This window comes from Rana temporaria, chromosome 6 (assembly GCF_905171775.1).
Source record: "Rana temporaria chromosome 6, aRanTem1.1, whole genome shotgun sequence".
Taxonomy (NCBI): domain Eukaryota; kingdom Metazoa; phylum Chordata; class Amphibia; order Anura; family Ranidae; genus Rana; species Rana temporaria.
This window is the reverse complement of record NC_053494.1, coordinates 190,087,003-190,109,462: the sequence shown is the minus strand read 5'-3', so window position 1 is coordinate 190,109,462 and position 22,460 is coordinate 190,087,003.

Here is a 22,460-nt window from a genome sequence, read left to right as displayed (position 1 = left end):
CTCCGACGTAACGACGGGAAAAACCTTCATGGATCGCCGTAACTGCTAATTTGCATACCCGACGCTGGAATACGACGCAAACTCCACCCAGCGGCGGCCGAGGTACTGCATCCTAAGATCCGACGGTGCAAGTCAATTACACCTGTCGGATCTTAGGGCTATCTATGCGGAACTGATTCTATGAATCAGCCGCATAGATAGAACAAGAGATACGACGGTGTATCAGGAGATACGCCGTCGTATCTGTTCTGTGAATCTGGCCCTTATTACCTTCTGAGCAACAACATCCAGCCACACACAAGTGTCTTCCCTGTCGTGTTTCACCTTGACATGGCACCTAATCGTGAAGGCCAACTGGTTGCTGGGACCCAAAGGCCACACAGTAAGTACCAAAGGGTCACGTGCAACTCTCGGGTGGCGGGTTGGGTTCCAGCGGTCTATAGCATTGAAAGACATAACACATGATAATATATTTTATTCTATCATCCCAAAATGTATTAACATAAAAAATACAATGTTCATAAACTGTACAAGAATGCAGAATATAAAATAATGTATAAAACAGTTCTCAAACTCTCCACCAAGATGGACCTGTTTTTTAACCCCTGTTCGCACTGTGTAATTCGTCGCTCCTCAGCTGTTGTGTGATAATGCATAACAAGAAGAATCTCATTATTGTCTATAGGGCCCTTTCAAACCTATGCAATATGCCTCCCTGCAACTTGATAAAAGGCGCAGGTGCTTCTTTTGGTACATTTTTGTTCCTATTGACATTGGCACATAATAAACACATGACAAATACATCAAGGATTCATCAAAACGCACAAAAATTATGCGAAAGTGTAAACCTAGCCATAGGGCGGTCAATATAAAGAATGTTGCCATGATTTGTTCTGTATGGCGACAACATGATAAAAATTAGACATGTGCGATTCTGTTCGTAACGAATGGATTTTCGTACAAATTTCTTAGTATTCGTACATTCCGATCAATTCGAACATCTGAATAGCTGAAAGTACTAAAATACGAAAATTACGGAATTACAAATAAGCAAAATAACAAACAAGCGAAAATACGAACGTATGATTGGACAAACGTACTAAAATACGAAACAGCGAAACAGAAAAAGAACGAAAATGACATCTATAAGGAACGATTTGCATTCCGTATTTTAAATCCTGTGTCTGTTCGTAATTTTGTATATTCGTATTTTCATTCGTATGTTTGTACTTTCATTTGTGTGTTTTGTAAATCCGTTTTTTTTTGTCTGTTCCTAAATTTGTGTACTCGAATCGTTCTTTCGAATGGGCACTGGGCAGTGTAGTTAGTGAGTGATGTATCGTACCTAATATCTTAGCCAATCAGCTTATCGCTTTTGTGCTGAGTCACATTGGACAGTGTAAAGACTTCAAACAAACTTTTCCGTGGATTTTTGTCCGAAGGGAATTGGCCGGACTTTTGTTGCCGAAAAGTTTGTCCGTTTGCAGAGCGAACTTTTGTCCGATAAAAACCGTAAAAGTTTGTCCGATGGAGTGTACACACGGTCAAATTTTTTGGAAAACTTGCTCATTTTGAAGTTTGTTGGCAAAAATTCCAACTGTGTGTACGGGGCTTAAGAGAAAGTCTATCTTAATATGGATTAGCCGCGTGTTGAAAATGAAACTAAAATACGAGATTGCGAATGACCGCGCCGCAATGTATTTACGAAAGTACAAAATTACGAATCCATTAAACAAAAATTATTATCTAACGAAATTACGAATTTTGAATCAACGAAAATAAATTAGACAGAATTACGAATCATTCAGTATCAACGAAATAGGAAAACTTGCGTCTTACGAAATTATGAATCTTTACGAACCTACGGAACGAGACAAAACGAAAAAAAAAAAAAAAGACATTTTTTGTTGTGCACATGTATAATAAAAATTACCGGTTTACATTTATGATATAAAGATATATATATGGCCCGTTTAATTTCTGTCTATGGGCTGCATTAGTACCATTGAGAACGTCTGACTTATAACGAAACGCGTCTGGAAGGACGTGCATTGACGTCACCACGCCAAGGAGGAAGGGCTCCACTAGTTGCCGGCCGGCACTTTGTTTTGCATGCTGCTTGTTTTATCTACTTTTGTAAGTACACAACAATTTTTTACGGGATTACGCTATGGTGCATCCTTTTTCCATATATATGTTCGGATGAGCTTGAGATTGTGCCTGGAGTTTTCCCTCGAGAACCTGTCTCCCCCTGCATCTCTGTGAGTCCATAAGGGCCGCGGCTGGGCTATAGCTGACTGCACATCAAGCTTGCCCTCTGGTAAGCGGCCTTAAAGCGGAGTTCCACCTAAAAATGGAACTTCCGCTTAACCCACTCCTCGCTCCCTTACATGCCACATTTGGCATGTAATTTTTTTTGGGGGGGAGTGGGGGTTTCAGGAGAAGGGGACTTCCTGTCCCACTTCCTCCTTCCTCAGAGGGGCTGGAAAGGCGATTAGCTTAATCGCCTTTTCACAGCCCCTCCCTGTAGGCGAGCGCCTGTCCAATCGGACGGTGCCGCGCCGCTCGCGCATGCGCACTGCCGCTCGCGCATGTGCAGTGGGTGCCCGGCCGTGAAGCCGAAAGCTGTCACTGCCGGGTGCCCACACTAAGAATGAAGACGCCGGCCGGCGAGGGGGGGCGAGGAGCGGAGCCCCGGCCGGCGAGGAGCTGGAGCCGCGGAGCAGGTAAGTGTCTGTTTATTAAAAGCCAGCAGCTACACTTTTTGTAGCTGCTGACTTTTAATAAACTTAAAAAAAAGGTGGAAAACCCCTTTAAATCTTGGTGAAGGGTGTCACTTCAGTGTGGAAATATCTGTCACTTTTGGTGGTGTGTGATCTTAGGATTCAGCACTCATATGAACTTCACTGCATCTGGAATTACATACTTACATTTGCATCCTATGGACTTGCTGATATCAGAAATTGAGAATTTGATTTTCTGAATTTATTATATTGTTTAAGAGTTTTTTTGGCGCGGCTTTATTTTCTATGAGTATCTGAATTGAGCTTTGTAAAGTCCTTCAGAGCCACTGAAAGCAGCTTCTGCTAATCAAAGGGTGGTCAGATCAGAAGTATTCAGTGTTGGCAGGGCCGATGATAGAAATCATGGGGCCCCGTACAGCCTACCTGACGGGGCCCCCTTCAGCTCCTCCCCTGGTCCCTCCTTCAGCTTCACACCTGGCTCCGCCCCAGATGCCATATTGTGCTGAAGACAGTGCCACCCATGCTGCCAATGGCATAGTGCCATTGGCAGCATGGGTGGCGATGTCTGCAGTGCATTATGGCATTGGCGGCATGGGTGGCACTGTCTCTGCAAGCACTACATGCATTATGGGCCAAAACGCATGTGCTACCCGCAGACAGTACCACCCATGCCGCCAATTCCATAACGTGTTGCAGACACCATGACACTAATGCCATAACGCATGTGCTGCCTGCTGACAGTGCGACCCATGCCACCAATGCTATATTGTGCTGTAGACAGTGCCACCCATGCCATATTGTGCTATAGACAGTGCCACCCATGCCGCCAATGGCATAATGCCATTGGCGGCAAGGGTGGCACTGTCTCTGCAGGCAGCATATGCGTTATGGCATTAGCGTCATGGGTGGCACTGTCTGCAGCACATGATGGCCTTTGCGGCATGGGTGTGACTGTCTACAGCACAATATGGCATTGGCGGCATGGGTGGCACTGTCTCTGCAGGCAGCACATGCGTTATGGCCCATGACGCATGTGATACCTGCAGACAGTGCCACCCATGCCGCCAATGCCATAATGTAAAGATGATGCTGCAGTAGTGGATCTTGAATCCCCCCCAAGCAATCACACACCTGTGTTCTGTGTAAGCCGGGCCCCAGGAGTCACTTCCTCCCTGATCCTGCTGCTGCCTGGACTGGAGTGTGCGTGTCAGTCAGTCGTGCCAGCTCCAGCTCTTTTTTATCTTCTGCCACTGCCGCTCGCCTCGCTGTTTCTTCACTCAGGCCGAGTGAAGAACAGAGCAGAGTGGGATGAATCACTCCGTGCCAGGGAAGACACTATAGAAGACGCGCTGGCCGGGACTTGAGCCAGCATGAGGAGCAGGCGCGGAGGAGTCATTCTTCCGCGCCTGAAAAAGGAAAAATAGTCCCTCCCGCCTATTGAGCATAATAAAAAAAAAAACGTAAAAAGAACGGGGGTTGCGTGCAGTTGGTTTGGTGTACTCGTCTCGGACAGACGATGTTTGGTTAAAGTGGCTGGAGGAGTTGTTTTTTTTAACATTAAGTGGTTAATTAGTTCTCTGTTCAGGCTGCCCGGGCCCCCCTGATGGCCGGGCCCGGTACAACAGGGCCAGTTGGACTGGCCTATCAGCGGCCCTGAGTGTTGGATACAACTGACTGGTAGCTATCAATGAGGAGGCTACACTTCTGCTTCAGATACTCCACAGCCTTACATTGGGAGTGACATTTTATCCAAAATTAGTAAAATTTATCTTCCGAATCCTGACTCTGAACATGAGGAAGCAGATGATAAAATTGCTTGTGGTTATGTCAGGAACTCAGGAACAATTCATAGTAGTTCAAGATCAGGATTCAGGAACAATGCATAGACCTATGGAAAGGCAGGTGAGTGCATGTAAGAGCATCATGGCGGAGGCAGCTGGAAAAGACGGCCACACAGGCAGTAGCCCGAGGTTCCTAGAGTAATTAGACTGTGGCAGAATGTCAACAGGTTATCAGCCAGCTCCCTTTGATGCTGAATTCATTATTACCAAGAGATTCTCATTAACACATACCAGATATACTAAATGACAAATGAGATGTTACTCATAGCAACCTATATATTCCTGACATTTCTCCCTTCTGTAGGCAGAAGCCCAAATGTATACACTGAAGTACATTCACATAGTAAAATGCATTTTATACAGTAGCTGTGTTGCAATGCACTATGGTGGGATTAGCAGGAAGGATGCAGGCTTCAGTGCATCACAGCTACAGCATGGTAATAGAATATCATTTATGCCCAGTTGTCTAGCTTTGCTTCATAATCAGGAGCTGACATACAGAACGGGGTCATTTTACCATACCTGGAGTTGGTAGGAGCATAACCTTTGGTGCCCAAAGCATCATCTTTTTACTAGGATTGCATATAGAGAACCTATCTGGTCCTAATCTGTATGGGCAAAGCACATGTTCACTTTAAAGAATACCTATATTTTTTGTACAGTTATCCTTTAAATTTAACCGCAACCCCTCCACTTTAAAATCTTGTGCTAGTTCACATCATGTCCATTGAGCTGCGTTTTTTTGCACTGCCTGCCTAAATGTCCCTCCGATTCCGAGGTGCTCAGCGCTGTCATTGCTGCAGTCACGGGGGGGGGGGGGGGGGGGGGCGCCGGCCTGACACCCCCCAGTGTTAGCTAAAAAAAAAAAAATCCTCAATGTGGGGATGGTGTCACCCGGGTGCGGACCGCACCCCCCGCACCCCCCTAGCAACGCCTCTGCAGGGCACATAGACAACAATTGTTTTCTATGTCTCCTGTTCACGATAAAACTTCATTTTTCTCAGCTCGTCATAGTCGTTTATGTCACCGCGTTTTGGACGGTCGGAATTTGGTCTGACAGTGTGTATGCAAGACAGCTTGAACGGAATTCCGATGGAAAATTCCATCGGATTTTATGCCATCGGAAATTCCGATCGTGTGTACAGGGCATTACTTCCACTTTAATCAGTTACTGCTCTACTCAATATTTGAAAAAAAAAGTATTGGCTTTAGAAACATTTTACAGATTATCGGTTATTCCCAGTGAATGTGTGCCTATATTTCCCATTTAGGTCTACTATAACGTAGTGAATGAGTCCACATATGCAAAAATATTAAGAGAATTTCATGACACTAAATGTAAAAGGTATATAATAGGGCATAAAGTATAGAAGTTAGGAGTCCAACTTTATAAAGTACCGTATATTTTTTAATTTCAAAGTGTAGGCTGAGGAGCTCTATTGACTGAAAATACGAGTATACATCACTTTACATTGCAATACACAAAACTCCAAACTGTCACCTAAGGCTCCTGCTGTCTTGGACAGATTAGCCCATAGGGAAATGTCTCCTCTTTGCCCTTGTGTTCACACATGGGGGATGGTTCATATGTCTAGTTTCTAGTAAACAAAGCCTTCAGCTATGAATGAATGAATGAATGAAAAAATTTATATAGCGCGGCACATGCGAACTGAATCGCCTCTGGGCGCTTGTTGTTTGTGTCTCATGCCTATCAGAAAAGCAGGGTTTTGATCTGCCTTCTGAAGGACAGGTGGTTTTGCTCCAACCGAATGCTGGTTGGTAAAGCATTCCAAAGCCTGGGGCCCTGGAAAGCAAACCTTCTTTCTCCTTTGGACTTGTATTTGGTTTTAGGAACCTTGACCAGATTTTGGTCGGTGGATCGCAGAATGCGGTTGCAATTGTGCGGTTTGATCTTGTCGCATAGATATCTAGGAGCCTTCCCATGGATGCACTTATGTGTCAGGCAGAGTGCTTTAAATGCAATTCTGTCTTTCACTGGCAACCAGTGAAGGGATCTCAATGAAGGTGAGATTGATTCCCAAGATTTTTTCCCAGTCACCAGTCTAGCGGCCGTATTCTGTACGACTTGAAGACGAGCGATTTGGTACTTGGGTAGCCCGAGATAAAGGGCATTTGCATAGTCCAGTCTGGAATTCACGATTGTTCCCACCACGACTGCTACGTCTTCTTTGGGGATAAATGGAATCAGTCTGCGTAGTAGGCGCATCAAATGGTGCGCCCCGCTGACTACTGACCCTATTTGTGCGTCCATTGTCATGAAGGTGTCAAACGTGACTCCCAGACTTTTGACTTTGGAGCTAGGGGAGATGATTTGTCCCAGGATGGGAGATGGTGTCCAGTTTGTTGTCGGTTGTTTCTTCCAACTGGCATCGAAGATAAAGAGTTCAGTTTTAGCGCTATTGAGTTTGAGATAACTCTTAGTCATCCAGTTTTCTATTGAAGAGAGACATTTCTCTAATCTGAGATGATGATCCTTTTTATGGCAGATGCGAAAATACAACTGCGTGTCGTCTGCATAAGAGTGATAGAGTAGTTCTTGGCTACCGATAATATCAAAGAGAGGACGAAGATAGATATTAAACAGCACCGGTGATAGGGGGGATCCTTGGGGGACCCCACATGGCACCGTGCGTTTTTCTGAGGTGAAGGATCCCAGTTTCACTGTTTGTGATCGGTTTCCGAGAAAAGAGGAGAACCATGGTAAGGCATCTTCTGAGACTCCGGCGACTTCTGTTAGTCGTCTCAGTAGCAATTTATGGTCTACTGTGTCAAAAGCTGCGCTTAGGTCCAGCAGAACCAGGAGACACGATTCTCCTTCGTCTGCGGCCTCGAGCGCATCGTCCCATATTTTCAGTAAGGCCGTTTCTGTACCGTGTCCGGGACGGAACCCGGATTGAAATGGATCGAGTAGGTTGTGGGTGTCCAGATGCTGTTGCAGCTGATTTACCACCACTTTCTCCATTATCTTGGACAGAGCATTTAGACCTGTTATGGGACGGCGGTGAGTTGGGTCCATAGGATCCAAATTAGGTTTTTTCAAGATCGGCAGGATTGTGCCCTCTTTCAGCAGGGAAGGCACTATGCCTTCCTTAAATGACTGATTTATAAGCTGCGTGATCGGAGGCGCCAGGATGTCGGCACATTCCTTCAGTAGCTTGGTGGGAATGATGTCATTGGGTGCTGTGCTGTTGCGCAGTGCACCAATGAATTTTTTTGTGGTATCGATGGAGATGGGTTCCAAAGTGAACTTAGTTGATTGTAGAGGCGTTCCGTCGGTGTATTGATTGAAGAGGGGGCTGAGTGGAGTATTGTTTTGCCGAATACTTACCCGAATTTTTTCAATTTTGTTGATGAAGAAATCCGAATAGTTCATTGCAGAACTCTTGGGTGTCTGAAGTGGGAACTTCAAGACATCCCGGATTCATGGTCTGGGTGACCATCCTGAAGAGTTCGCGTGGGCGATTCCTTGCGCTGTTAATTACCATAGAAAAGTGCAGTTTTTTGGCTTTGAAAATTTCCTTGTGATATCGTGTTGTTACTGCTTTGTAGAAGTTGAGGCGGTCTTCTGAAGGACTTCTTTTCCAGGCGGCTTCCGCCCTTCTGCGCTCTTGCTTCAATAGCGACAGCTGGTTATTGAACCAGCTGGACTTTTTTGCCCGGCTGCGGAGTTTGCGCTTTGGTGCTGCTAAGTCGGCTGACTGTAGCAGAGCTGCATTTATGGCATCCAAAGTATCTGAGGCTGCTAGCTGAGGAGGAATAGCCCCAATTCGGTTTCCCAGGGTAGATCTGAAGAGTTCCGAGTGGAGCTTCTTCTGAGATCTAGCCCAGTGTGTTGTCACCGGCTTGGGTACTTTCATGACTAGTGAAGTTCTGGGAATTATGAAGCTAATTGCATGGTGGTCTGTCCATGGCAAAGGTTCATTTCCCAAAATGTTTATTTTCAGATTTTGTCTGAAAATTAGGTCGAGTGTGTGACCTGAGGCATGCGTGGGACCGCATACAAGTTGCTGAAGTCCTAATCCTTCCAGGTGGTCGATGCAGGCCTCCGCGATGGGATCCTGTGAGGAGTTGGCCCACAAATTGAAATCCCCGAGCAGCAAAAGATGATTGCTGTTAAGGGAGTAAGTGGAAATGAACTCCGTTAATGCTGGAATCAACTGCGATTTGGGCCCAGGGGGCCTGTAGCAGAGGAGAATGTGAACGGTCTCCTGAGAGTGAGCTTGAAGTTGAAGCGTAAGGGTTTCCATAAAAGGTAGAGGATTTTGAAGGACCGGTTTAGTGATTGCAATATGCGACTTATGAATCACCGCCAGGCCTCCTCCTCTTTGCCCTATTCTATTTTCCGTTAGGATGCGATAATTTTCTGGCACCAATTCTCCGAGAATGGTGTTGCAGTCGTCTGACAGCCAACTTTCTGTAATAAAGAGGCAGTCTAGATCGTTTTGTAGTAAGAAATCATGGATTTCTGAGCGGTGTTTAACTGCCGATCTAGTGTTAAGCAACGCACATGATATGTGCTTGAGCTGTGTTGAATGGTTGAAATTTTTGATGATCGATCGTCGATCGATTCTCAAAAGTTGATCCGATTTTAAGGCTTTTGTGGTGACGGCAGGTAATATTGTTGCGAATTGTCTCAGACCCCAAATGGTTTCCGCAGAGTATCTCAATTTAACCATTGTTGCCAGTCACCGTGAGGGGGGGTGCGGGTGTTTGGTGAGAGAGGATTCAGGGAATCCTCGCTCTCAGCAATCCTTGGTCCAGAGGAAGGCAAAAAAACCCTGGGCAAGCTGGCCAATGTGCTGCGGCAGGGAAAAAAATTCCTTCCTGATCCCTAAAGGCGATCGGCTCAAGCCCTGGATCAAAGATTGATGACTTAATGAGGGGAAAAGGGGGGGGGGATGCTGGGTGTCACTGTTGCTGGGGTGCACCAAGATGGCCGCCAGGCAAAGACACAGGACCCAGGCTGGGGGAGCAATCAGGTAGGTAAGAAAATGATTCCACCGATCTGGTTGCTAATAGGGGGGGTGGAGGGGACCTCTAGGGGTGCAGGGGCGATAAACAACGAAAACTGCACTGTTGGTGGTAGGTGCAGGGAGAAACGGTCGGAGCGCCGGTAGGCCGCGGCTGAAGCCGCGGACTTTCCTGAGGCGCGGCGGCCGCGAAAAGTAGCAGGCTGGCGCGGGCGTGTAAAAACGCCAAAAAGCGCCGAAAATACACCCAGGGGGGGTGTCTGGGGGCAACCACAATCGTGGGTGGCCGTGCGAGAGAGGATGCCGAGAAAAATAGAGAGCCGCAGTGTGGGGTCTGTGTGACGGCTGCCCTGAAAAGGACGGCCGTCAGTGGTTCCCCAAGATGGTAGGCCCTGAGAGAACAGGGTCTTACCTGCGGAGCAGGAAGGAGTCCACGAGGAGAGGAGAGAGCTGGATTCCTGGTTCCTAGGTTCCTGGTTCCTAGGAGCTGTTTCTTGTGCAGCACAGGTAATGGAAAGTCTGCCTAGTCTGCCTAGTTTCTGACTGCCAGGTCTGGGTGGGAGCAGGCTCGTAAGCGGAAGGTCCGAAGCACCCTACTCCACCTCTGACACTGACTGACTGACTGACTGAACCAGCTATGTTCTATATCTTTTAAGAAGGGGTCAATAATTTTGCTGAATACCACAAATACATATTTTTAGACTGAAGATAGTCTAAAAACCTTTTTGGAGAGCTGACTGTCTGTCTTAAAGTTGAAGAAACAAAAATGACCTGAAACGTTTCTCAAATTATAGACAGTTGGGATTTATCTTTGATACATTACAGTTAAGACTTGTATTAATGACAACAAAAATGTAGTCATCTCTAAGGCCTCGTACACACAACCGAACATGTTTGCTGAAACTGGTCCGCGGACCAGTTTCCGCGGACATGTTCGGTCGTCTGTACGGCCGACCGGACCGGATTCCCGGCCGAGCGGACAGGTTTCCAGCGGACAAATGTTTCTTAGCATGCTAAGAAACATGTCCGCTGGAAGCCTGTCCGTCGGACATGTTCGGTCATCTGTATGACTCACCGGACATGTCCGCTCGGCCGAAAGCCCTCACATGCGTCGAAGTGATTCGACGCATGCGTGGAAGCATTGACATTCCAGGGTCGCGCACGTCATCGTCGCAGCCACGGCGTGGCCACGTCACAGCGTATCCTGTCCGCGGGGAATTTGGTCTGATGGTGTGTACAGCCATCAGACCAAATGATCCCACCGAACATGTCCGATGAAAACGGTCCGCGGACCGTTTTCATCGGACATGTTTGCCCGTGTGTACGAGGCCTAAGAAATAGTGCCACATCCAATTAATGAATCGAGAAACAAAAGGGAGGTCCCCTAGTGAACTTTAAAGTCCACTAGGGGATCTCCCTTTTGTTTCTCGGTTAAGACTTGTATGTTCTGTTTTCCCTTCAAAGGAAATGGTCAGTGTTGCATTAAAGTACACTGTGTATGCCAAAAATACACAGGAACAGGACTGTGTTGAATGTAGGATTTAGGAGGCTCGGGGGCCAAAACACGGTTCTCCATGGGTCAGTGGCCTGTAACAGCAAAGGCCATGTGATGCTTTAAAACAAACAGTAGTTAGAACATTCACTTAAATCAAACCTAGTAATAGGTTCACTTTAATGGTGGCTTCATCAGTTGCTTGTACTTTCCTTTTGTCCCTCGTCAAGAGCAAAAAAAAGACACATAGTATTTCCAGATATGGAGAAACATGTTACTCACTAACCTACCTCCCATGTGACATTGCTGATTTTAGGCGACTGGTTTGCAGCTTACACTGGGCATTCTTTCTTTGCTTCTGGAAGATGAATGTAGCAATGGGGAAGCAAAGCAAAAGGTAAATATGTGCAACTGGTGGCTCTTTTGCCTTCAGCCTTACACTCTTGTGTGAATACACTTTGCCAAATTTCTAAGATGAGCCTCCTCTCTGTACACATTTTCAGGATTATCCTGCTTAAATGCTGGTCAGCAGAACTCCCTTGCAACAAATGCCCTAAAGCGGAGCTCCACCCTAAAGTGGAACTTCCGCTCATCGGAACCCTCTAAAGACAGGTATTTGCACCCACTTCCGGCTACACAGTCTGCGGGTAGACTGCAGGCAGGACGTCAGATCCCATTCCCCCCCCCCCCCGTTGTGTTCTGGGAAACACACAGCTCCCAGAACACAGCGGGAACCAGTCAGCACAGTGCAGCGCGACTCGCGCATGCGCCGTAGGGCTCCGGGCAGTCAAGATGGAGCGCTTCACTTCCTGGTTCCCTCACCGAGGATATCGGTGGGGGCAGCGGAGTGAAGAGCGATCGCGCGTCCTATGCTGCGGACGGCGCTGGACTCCAGGACAGGTAAGTGTGCTGATATTAAAAGTCAGCAGCTGCAGTATTTGTAGCTGCTGGCTTTTAATATTATTTTTTTCGGCGGACATTTGGTCCCTCCTTGGATAAGTATATCAAGGAGGTCATGGGGAGTAATGGGGAGTATTGCCGCGTATACACGATCGGGTTTTTGCCCGGCCAAATCACATGTTCTATATCTAAACTCCGATGGAATTCATCGGAATTTCCAATGAAAAATCTCTGATGGGGCTACACACGATCGGAAAATCAGATGGAAAAAGTCCATTAGACTTTTTCCATCGGAAATTCCGATCGTGTGTACGGGGCATTAGAATACACTCTTCCCCCAGAAGAAAAAGCCTGGAGCCTCTATCATTAGGTCCTCTACTTTTGTACATATGTTTGTATCAAGTCTTCCAAACCAGCCAAAGCCTCCTCACTGTGATGGGAAGTCTCTATAGCTTAAACTGGGAGGATGTCTGTCTGCTAGTCTAAGAACATTTTAGATACCTGGGTCCAGAATTTTGTTTCCAAGGGCTTCAAACCAGAGCTTCACACTCTGCCTACTCCCCATTTCATGCTCCCCCACTTGTCTTCTTCCCCAGCAAACCAAATGTATCTGTTGGCTGCTGCCCAGCAGCTCTTGGATCAAGGGGCCATTACCACTGTACCAACAGAAGAACACTTTCAAGGTTTCTACTCATATCGTGGTTTGTGGTTCCCAAACCAAAATTCCGTGCCTTCTTCTGGGGGATTCTCTGTCCTCTATGGACTTCTGGAATGCCAATTTGCAGATTGCCTTATCAACTTGATCAGTGTTTTGCTGTGGGAGGTAAGCATTACCAATTTGTTAGCCTTATTTTGGCCTGTCCACTGCCCCCTGGGTTTTCATCAACATGCTTTCCCCAGTTTTGGCTCTGCTCCATTCTCAAGAGATTACCATTGTTGGGTACCTGGATGATATCCTGGTAAAGTACCAGTCCTCCCTGACCCTGTCAGCCTACATCTAACATATAGTACAGGCTTTGCCGAGTTTTAGTTTGATCCTCAACCTGAAGAAGTAATTGCTTCTCACAGACTGGAGCAGATGGGTCTGCCACTGGACACAACCTTGTCCAGAACCCTTCTGCCTCAGGAAAACTTCTGTTCTATTGTTCTCTGGGCTCAAAATAAAGTCTTGATTTGTACATGCATGTGGGTCTTGGGTCTCATGATTGTCTCCTTCAAAGTTGTATAGTATGGCTAGTTTCACTCAGGAATGCTGCAAATCATCTTTCTGGCTGTGTGGAACATTTTGGACTGCTCCATGCATCTGACCCCCAATGTCAGATGCTCGTTAGCATGGTGGATTTCCATACCAGTGCTGGGGTTACGGAACCCCTTTCCTCCTGACTCGTGAAAGGTTCTCATGACAGCTTCCAGCATATCAAGCTGGGGAGCAGTCCTGAACACCTTACTGATAAGAGGGGACATGGTCATCTGACTTTCCAATTAACATTCTGGAACTCAGGGCAAGTCAGCTGTCCCTTCAAAGCTGGACTCCTTGCAGGGGAGGGCTGGTAGGGGGGGGGCAGGGTGGAACTCTCCCCCCCCGTGCTGGTGACACTATGCACAGCCACCGGCCGCCACTACCAAATACTGTATTCGCAGAGCAGGAATATGCCTGCTGCAGCTCTCTTAACACAGGTCACGGACGCTGCTCACCTCCCACTGTGCAGCCGTGCCTGTGTCAGCTCCAAGGTAGATGGCTGCAGACCTGAGCTTCGACTTGTCTCACACATAGCTCAGCCTCAGCACACACCAGCGCTGACATCCCCTTCTCTCTCTGCACAGACATGAGGAGAGATAGAGCTCATCTGCTCCTCCTCCTTCTGAGTCTGCCTGCCCACACTCCCCGGGCATGTGTGGGCACTGGACAGGAAGTTTGAACCCAAAAAAGCATCAGACAGCCTGCCTGTGCCTCAGCCTCCATCCTGGTAAGCTCATCCTCTCTAGTCTCTCTTGCCTCCCAGTGTATAAAAAGGGGTGCTCTGTGGACTTTGTTAAAGGGGAGGGGGGGCAGGCTTTGGTGAGCAGAGAACCTCTTTACACAATAGTCCACCGCATGCACCCTTAAATCAAGTTTCCCAGAACACCCCTTACATCAGATCTGATGTATATGGGGTCTGTGCGGACTCTGATGTATATGGGGTCCGTGCGGACTCTGATGTATATGGGAGGCTCTATGCGGACTATGATGTAAGGGGAGGCGCTGTGCGGACTCTGATGTAAGGGGAGACGCTGTGCGGACTCTGATGTAAGGGGAGGCGCTGTGCGGACTCTGATGTAAGGGGAGGCACTGTGCGGACTCTGATGTAAGGGGGGCCTATGTGCGGCCTCTGATGTAAGGGGGTCTCTGTGCGGACTCTGATGTAAGGGGGTCTCTGTGCGGACTCTGATGTAAGGGGGTCTCTGTGCGGACTCTGATGTAAGGGAGCCTCTGTGCGGACTCTGATGTAAGGGGAGGCTCTGTGCGGACTCTTGTGGTCATAAAAAATCTTAGACTGTTTTCCTTGATCCATCACTTTTCCACGCTCTATGGGCCACTTGACTGGACTTGCCCCCCAGGCCTAAGGCTGCCAGCCCTCCCCTGACTCCTTGATTGTGAGGACACTTGATGAGAATCTAGCCAGAAAACTCTATGGCCTATATTAATCACCCAGGAGGCACCACAAGTCATGCTGCTCCATGGGAACTTGACTTGATCCTTTTTAAGAGGATTGTGAAGAAAAAATGGACTTTGTAGGCACTACATAACAAGGTATTTTTAATATTACATAAATATATACAAAATGTGTACTAGATGCAAATCAATTATTCACTTGATCCTTTTTAACCCATAGACTTGAAGGGGCATTCATTTAGGTACCAGCCAACATTTTGAAGAGCAGCTGTGTCAATGGTTGCTGTTAACACTTGTCGAAGTGCATCCTCCGGCTGGCTTTGTGAAAGATTGGAATTAAGTTGAGTGGGGTAAAAAAAAGTCTTTCGCTTCGGATTGCCAAATTTGTGCCTGTACAGTGGTAACTTAATGGAGCTCTGTATAAGCAGATCCTATCAGTCTATAATAGTTCTGTATTATGCATAAAACCCTCTGCCCCCCATTCACTCACCGCCTCAGGCTGTATTATGTATAAGACCCTATACGACCCTCTGATCCCAATAGCTGTTAACTCTATGCCCCCAACTCTCAGCAGTCTATAGCAGCTCTGTATTATATGTAAGCCCCTCTGACCTGAGAGCTTTGTTCTCAACAAGCCACTCTTAACCCATCAGTCTACAGCAGCTCTGTATTACAGATAGCTAAGTAGGAGCTCTTTTCTCCTGAGAAGTCAATTTTACATAAATGCTATGCACAAGGTCTTCTGCCCCCATAGAAGCTTTGCATTATTCAAGGCCCTTGCCCTATGCAGTCTGTGGCACTGCTGTAGTAAGGTCCCCTGAAGCAACTCTAAACTACATGTAACCCCATCTTTTCCCAGCAGTCTACAGTGGCTCTGTGTGATGTAAAATATGTGCCCTATGGCATCTGTAACACCAAGCAGTTTAAGGTTAGTGCAATTTTTCATTTATGATAAAACATCCATTTAAATTCTATCCAACACAGATTGAATAAAGCGACTCCTACTGAAATAGCCAAAATTGAATTCCATGGGTGACCCTGTTGGCAACACTAGATTAAAAAAAAAAATGTAATTGAATTTTTTTTGAAGAAGCTGAGCGGAAAATATTCAGCCAAACAGAATCTAGTGCAGGCATTGTTTGGGTACACTGACCAGGGCTGTCTTAATGAGAGGGCACACCTGGGCACTGCCCAGGGGCCCCAGCTGCATGGGGGGCCCCTGCACTTCCCCTAAAGCAGCTGGTCCTTGAGCCCACGCTGCCCTGAAATTGGGGGCCCCATTATGGCACTGAGAGTGATAGATGCAAAGGGGAGGCAGTCTGCCTCCTACCTACCTAACCGCTTAACGACCGGCGCATGTATATGTATGTCCACAGAATGGCACGTACAGGCATATGGGCGTACATGTACGTCCCCGCCTTTCCGCAGGTCGGGGGACCCCCCCCCCGGTACATGCGGCGGTCCGAAATCGTCGGGGAGCGATCCGGGATGAGGGCGCGGCTATTCGTTTCTAGCCGCCCCCCTCGCGATCGCTCCCAGGAGCTGAAGAACGGGGAGAGCCGTATGTAAACACGGCTTCCCCGTGCTTCAATGTGGCGGCTGCATCGATTGTGTCATCCCTTTTATAGGGAGACACAATCGATGACGTCAGACCTACAGCCACACCACCCTACAGTTGTAAACACACACTAGGTGAAGCATAACTCCTTCAGCGCCCCCTGTGGTTAACTCCCAAACTGCAACTGTCATTTTCACAATAAACAATGCAATTTAAATGCATTTTTTGCTGTGAAAATGACAATGGTCCCAAAAATGTGTCAAAATTGTCTGAAGTGTCCGCCATAATGTCGCAGTCACGAAAAAAATCGCTGATCCTCGCCATTAGTAGTAAAAAAATAATAATAATAAAAATGCAATAAAACTATCCCCTATTTTGTAAACGCTATAAATTTTGCGCAAACCAATCGATAAACGCTTATTGCGATTTTTTTTTTACCAAAAATAGGTAGAAGAATACGTATCGGCCTAAACTGAGGAAAAAAAAATGTATATATGTTTTTGGGGGATATTTATTATAGCAAAAAGTAAAAAATATTGATTTTTTTTTCAAAATTGTTGCTCTATTTTTGTTTATAGCGCAAAAAATAAAAACTGCAGAGGTGATCAAATACCACCAAAAGAAAGCTCTATTTGTGGGGAAAAAAGGACGTAAATTTTGTTTGGAAGCCACGTCGCATGACCGCGCAATTGTCTGTTAAAGCGATGCAGTGCCGAATCGCAAAACCTGGCCTGGGCATTTAGCTGCCTAAAGGTCCGGGGCTTAAGTAGTTAATGTCTGTTTACCTGCACTGTCATCAGTATAGGGGCCCCAGAGCATTACTTTGCCCAGGGGCCCATGATGCTATTAAGACGGCCCTGACACTGACAGCCATGTAATTCGGGTGTAATGATACCTCTGTACAGTTTTTAAGCCTCATACCCCTATAACACCTTTACACTATATGGTAGCCCCACCAACCCTTGCAGTTTTATAACAGCTCTGTACAATCTTTAAGCTTTTTTTTCAGCGGGAACGCGGGGGGAACGCAGTTCCAACACCTCTAGCACTGGATATATGTAATGGCAAGGGGTGCTGGGATATACTGGAGGATCTATTGATGCTAACTGCTGGAAGGGGTCTATAGTTGGGAGGGTCTGTTTTTGCTGGTGGGTGATCTATTGTTGAGGAAGGTGTCTATTGTTACTGGCTGCTGAAGGGTATATTGATGTTGGCTGCTAGGAGATATATTTTTGCCAGAGTGGGTCTATTGTTTTAGTGGGAGCATCTATTGTTGCTGTGGGATCTATTGTTGGTGTCGAGGTCTGTAATTGCTGGAGATATCTATTTTACTGCTTTTCTTGTTATAATTGACACATTCCAAACAAATTACTTGGCACCAAAAAAAAAAAAAAGATACTTTGTTCTGTATTTTCTAAAATCGGTGGACTGGGAGGTGGCTAGGGGTTGGTACCAAGGGATGTGCTCAAAGGTTGGTAGGGGGCAGAGACAAGGGGTGACTCGAAAGGGGGAGTGCCTGCACCTATTCTCTGAGAAAAAAAGCCCTGCCCCCTATAGTACCTATATTCTATCTATAAGCTCAACCTTTGTGCTGAGCAGTTTTATATTAGCTCTGTGTTGTCTATAAGCCTCATCCACCCTAAAGTAGCTGCATGCTATATAGAAGCTTCTCTACTCCTAGAAGTCTTATATAAGCTCTGTATTATCTACAAGCCTCATACCCCCTATAGGCGCTGTACTCCACATAAAAGTTTCTCAAACCCTTGCAGTCTTATAACAGTTCTGAACCCTTTATAATCTCCATACCCCCTAGAGAGGTATTATTATTATTATTATTATACAGGGTTTATAAAGCGCCAACAGTTTGCGCAGTGCTTTACAACAAGGGGGCAGATGGTATACTTACAATACAAATCAACAGGGCCGATCCTAGGGTCACAGACGCCTGGGTGCAGGAATATTTCTGGCGCCCCCACATGGGCGTGGTCATTTTACTAACTCCTCCCCTTTACACATGTTTCTATGGCTACGACTCAAACACAGAGATGCTCCCCTAAGAAGTCTTCATTAGTGTCCCCCATTAGAGTCCCCCCCAGCAGGTGTCCCCCATCAGAGCCCCCCACAGCAGGTGTCCCCCATCAGAGCCCCCCACAGCAGGTGTCCTCCATTAGAGCCCCCCACAGCAGGTGTCCCCCATCAGAGCCCCCCAGCAGTTGCTCCCCACAGCAGTTGCCCCCCACAGCAGGTGTCCCCCATCAGAGCCCCCCACATCAGGTGTCCCCATAGATCAGTACTTGTCCAATAGATCGCTGTAGCTCGGGCGCGCTGGGAGCAGAAGTACATTACAGGGGGCGGGGCATACGTGGCATCTTTGGTTACTCGGAGAGCATTTCTGGGAGTGCACGGGATGATTGGCAGCAGCTATGGCCAACCCAGAAGCCTCTCATAACACCGCCTATGGGAGAAGAGCCGACACACGCAGAGGGGGCGGGGCAGACAGGAGACTGCTCAATGCACACCGGACAGAATTAATTAGTGGAGCCTAGTGCCGGAACGTGTGCAAGCGGGATGGGGAACCGCAGCACCCGCTACATGCGCTCTGCCTCTGGACACAGACAAGGAGGAGGGAGGGGAGCACTTGGAGCTTCAGCGCCCCCACCTCTGCGGCGCCTGGGTGCGGAGCACCACGTGCACCCTGCCTAGGATCGGCAAATCAGTACAGGAGGGATCAGAGGGCCCTGCTCTTTAGTGCTTATAATCTAGAATGGAGGGTGAAGTGGGTAGTATAGGCTTCTCTGAAGAGAAGGGTTTTCAAGGATCATCTTAAAGCTAACAGTAACAGAGTAGGAGATGATCGGATACAGATTGGGGTAAGGCATTCCATAGGATTGGAGAGGCTCTGGAAAAGTCCTGGAGGCGAGCATGGGAGGAGGTGATGAGAGAGCTAGAGAGCAGGCGGTCTTGAGAGAAACGAAGAGAACGAGTAGGTTGGTGTTTAGAGACTCGGCTAGTAATGTACCTGGGGGCTTTGTAAGTAGTTATTAGTATTTTGAATTTAATTAGTTGGGTGAGCGGAAGCCAGTGGAGGGATTGACAGAGAGGAGTAGCAGACACAGAGCGCTTGGTAAAGTGGAAGAGTCTCGCAGCAGCATTCATGATGGATTGAAGGGGTGATAGACTATGTAGAGGTAATCCAGTGAGAAGGGAGTTGCAGTAGTCGAGGCGAGAGATGACCAGGGAGTGAATTAAGAGCTTTGTTGTGTCATTGGTTAGATAATCCCCATGCCTCACCCTATTAGATGGTAAGCTCTTATGAGCAGGGCCCTCTTAACCCTCTTGTATTTTACTGTATTGCAACTGTACTGTCTCCCTTTTATATTGTAAAGCGCTGTGTAGACTCTTGGTGCTATAAAAATCCTGTATAATAATACAAATAATAGAGAGACTCTATACAATTTACAAGACCCTCTACTTCCTGCAGTCTAACATCAGGTCTATATTATCTACAGGCCCTCTGTCTCCTATAGTGGCTATCTAAAATATATAAGCACTGTCCTATATAGTGACTGTATACTATATATAAGCCCTGCACTCTATACAGCAGTTCTGTATTATCTCGAAGCCCCTAGCCCCCTATGCAGACTGTATGCTATATGGAATCCTCACTACCCCCTGGTCTCTATACAGCAGATCTGGTTTTTCACTAAGCCCCATACTCTCTACTGAGACTGTACAGGATATAGAACCTCTTTCTCCACTGCACTCTGTGGGCCGGATTCAGAAAGAGATACGGCGGCGTATCTCCTGATACGCCGTCGTATCTCTGAGTTCGGCCGGTCGTATCTATGCGACTGATTCAGAGAATCAGTTACGCATAGATATCCCTAAGATCCGCCAGGTGTAAGTGCACCGTCGGATCTTAGGCTGCAATTTCAGGCTGGCTGCTAGGTGGCGCTTCCGTATTTTTACGCGAGGAATATGCAAATGAGTATTTACGCCGTTTGCGTTCGGCTTTTTCCGGCGTATAGTTACCCCTGCTATATGAGGGGTAGCTAATGTTAAGTATGGCCGTCGTTCCCACGCCAAGTTTTGAATTTTTAACGTCCTTTGCGTAAGTAGTTCGCGAATACGGCTGGACGTAATTTACGTTCACGTCGAAACCAATGACGTCCTTGCAACGTCATTTAGAGCAATGCACACTGGGATATTTTACAAACAGCGCATGCGCCGTTCCAAAAAAACGTAAAAAACGCGGGGTCAAGACACATTTGAATAAAACACGCCCCCTACATCACCATTTGAATTGCGTGGCCTTACGCCGCAACACATACGTTACGCCGCCGTAACTAGGGGCGCAAGTTATTTCTGAATAAAGAACTCGCGCCTAAAGTTAGAGCGGCGTAACGTATCTCAGATACGTTATGCCGGTTGGACAGATACGCCAATGTATCTGAATCCAGCCCTGTATATCAGTTTTGTAGTATCTATCAACCCCTGAGAGCTGCACTATTCTGGCTAAAATGAGAATCACAAGATTTTTGCTTAGAAGATAGATCATGATTCTCGCAGCATAACATCATCTTTCACATTAGCCGCTTCCATACAGGGCACTTACGCACCTTCCTGTCCAAGCCGATTTTCAGCTTTCAGCACTGTCGCAATTTGAATGACAATTGCGCGGTCATGCTACACTGTACCCAAATGAAATTTTTATCATTTTGTTCACAGAAATAGAGCTTTCGTTTGGTGGTATTTGATCGCCTTTGCAATTTTTATTTTTTGCGCAACAACTAAAAAAATACCGATTTTTTTTTAAAAAATAAAGTTTTTATTTTTTTCTGTTAATTGTTTTGGGAAATAAGTATGTTTTCTTCTTCAATTACGGGCACTTATATGGCTGCACTGATGGGCACCGATGAGCTGGCACCAATGAGGTGGCACTGATGGTCACTAATAGGCGGCACTGATAGGCGGTGCTGGTATGCGGCACTGATGGGCACTCATAGGCGGCACTGATGGGCACTCATAGGCGGCACTGATGGGCACTTATGGGTGGCACTGATGGGCACTTATGGGTGGCACTGATAGGTGGCACAGATGGACACTGGTGGCCACTGATAGGTGGGCACTGATGGGCATAGATGGGCACTGAGAGGTAGCACTGATGGACACTAAGGGGTGGCACTGATACTGATGGTGGTATTGCTGGGCATCACTTTTTTTTGTGTTGTACCCATGTTGCCAGTCAGTGCCCATTTTTGGGCACTGATTGGCATCTATTGTGAAGATTTTTTTGTGGATGGCCATGGGGTACATACCTGGCCATCCACATGTTGCCCCCTTCCCTGGTGGCTTCCCTGGCGGCCCAGTGTGGGCATCCACGGGGGGGCTATGCTGATAAACAATCAGCATATACCCCCCCCCCCCTGTCAGGAGAGCCGCCGATCGATGGCTCTTCCTGTTTACCCTGATCGCCGTGCTGCGTGCCCCCACGGGCTCGCGCTGGCATGTTATCCTGCTGGACATCAATAGACGTCCAGTCAGGATAACTGAACCACTTCCCGGACGTCACTTGTCTATTGACTGGGCGGGAAGTGGTTAAAACAAAAAACATTGTGCTAACTTTACTGTTTCGTTTTTTTCTTATTATAATTCATGATTGAAGTGTATTTTTTCCCCAAAAATTGCGTTTGAAAGACCGCTGGGCAAATACAGTGTGACAAAAGATATTGCATTAATTGCCATTTTATTCCAAAGGGGGTCTTTGCTAAAATATATATAATGTTTGGGGGTTCCAAGTAATTTTCTAGCAAAAAACATTGCTTTTAACTTAAAGCGGTGGTTCACCCTAATAAAACATTTTTTTTTTTTATAGCATTAAATTAGGCATAGTAGCGCGAGCTACAGTATGCCTGTATTGATTTTTTTAGCCCGGTACTCACTGTGCAATCGTATATAGAAGATTCCGACTCCCCGCGGGGAATGGGCGTTCCTATCAAGAGGGAGGATGATTGACGGCCGGCTATGGCACGTCACGCTTCTCCGGAAATAGCCGAAATAGGACTTGCCGCTTCACGGCGCCTGCGCATAGTCTGTGCGCAGGCGCCGTATAGCGCCGTGAAGAGCCGAGACCTGTTCCGGCTATCTTCGGGGAGCGTGACGTGCCATAGCCGGCCTTCAATCATCCTCCCTCTTGATAGGAACGCCCATTCCCCGCGGGGAGTCGGAATCTTCTATATACGATTGCCTCGCATGGTGGAAAGCTCCCGTGATACAGCGGT